Below are 1,766 nucleotides of genomic sequence, written 5' to 3' on the forward strand. Positions count from 1 at the left end.
TAAATCAATTTAACGTCATGATGCCTGCTTTGCATCGTTTGCCATCATCATCATCATCGTCATCTTCTTCTTCTTCTTCTTCTTCCTCTTCCTCTTTTGCTTTTTCATCATCATAATCGTCATTATCATCGCCATCATCATCATCATCTTCTTCTTCTTTATCTTCTTCTATCTTTCCATCATCATCGTCCTCATCATCGTCATCATCGTCAATAAGAACATCACCATCATCAACATAGTCATCTTCATCATTAATTTTCATATTATTAGTAGTTTTGATAATAATCTTACTACGGTGGTAGTATTAGTACTAATAATAGTAGTAGTAATAGTAATAGTGGTAGTAGTAGTAATAGTAGTAGTAAGATTTGTCAGTTACATGTGTTACTTCTTCTTATAAATTTTATTTATTTCTAGAGTAATAACAACGATGAAGATAATTGTGATGATGATGATATGATGATGATGGTGATGATGATGATAATGATGATAATTATATTAACAATATTAACAAATAGAAAACAACATTTGCATTTATAATCGCAGCAATGATTCAATTTTTAAATTGAAGAGAAAATATTAATGAAAGAGAGAGAAAGAGAGAGAGAGAGAGAGAGAGAGAGAGAAAGAGAGAGAGAGAGAGAGAGAGAGAGAGAGAGAAAAAAAAAGACTAAATGTGCGAATAAAAGAGATAAACAAAGAACGAAAGAACGTAAAAAGTAACGCTCGGATCGACGGAAAGTGACAATGAAGGAATGAGAATGGGCTGTTTGTAGATTTTAAAAATATTTTGATGGATGACTTAAGTGGGTAAGCATATGCGAGGTTTTCAAATGCGAATTCCATTCGATGAAATGAAATGAAGGAAATAATTGAAATGTTATATGGGTCGAAACCGAGAGAGAGAAAGAGAGAGAGAGAGAGAGAGAGAGAGAAAGAGAGAGAAAGATGGTAAGAGAGAGACGGAGAAATAGTTCGAAGTGATAAACAAGAAATAAGTAGAATTATTGAAATGTATAATGTATAAAGTTGCTAAAGATTGATGATTCTGCTGTTAAATTTGAAGGAACAATAAGGATTGTCTGGCTTGCGATGAATAACAATTTATCAGTGTTTGCTGCTGCTGCTACTGATGATGATGCTGCTGCTGATGATGATAATGATGGTGCTATATTAAATAAATTTTATTAAAAAATTATTAACATTCTACCTTTTTTAGTTATTTCTGCTCCCCATTAATTTCACCGAGAAATTTTCTTGAAAGCATTTCGATCATGCGATATTTTATTTTTAATTTTTCCTTCAAAGTTAAAATACTACTACTACTACTACTACTACTACTACTACTACTACTACTACTACTACTACTACTACTACTACTTCTACTATAATAATAACAATAATAATAATAGTAACTTTTTAATAGCTCTCATGAGTAATATGTATTTTAATCGGGTCTCTATTATAGCTGTTTTCCTCTTATTTGGTTTTATTCGTTTTTTGATGCTCTCTTTTCCTCCTTTTCTCTTTTATGTCTTTTACTGTTTCTTTCTTTCTTTCTCTCTCTCTTTACTTTCTTTTTTTTGTTATCTTTTTTCCGTCTAACTATTTGAACGTATTTACTTCTTGTTGTCATCCTGACATTTTTGATTTTACTTCATTTTTTCTTAAATTTTTTATCTCTCTATCTTTCCCTTGCTCTTTTTTACTTTTTAATTTTAAATTCCATTTTTCTATCACACTCTCTTTTCTTCTCTCTCTCTTTT

Source organism: Helobdella robusta (assembly GCF_000326865.2).
Source record: "Helobdella robusta unplaced genomic scaffold HELROscaffold_50, whole genome shotgun sequence".
NCBI lineage: Eukaryota > Metazoa > Annelida > Clitellata > Rhynchobdellida > Glossiphoniidae > Helobdella > Helobdella robusta.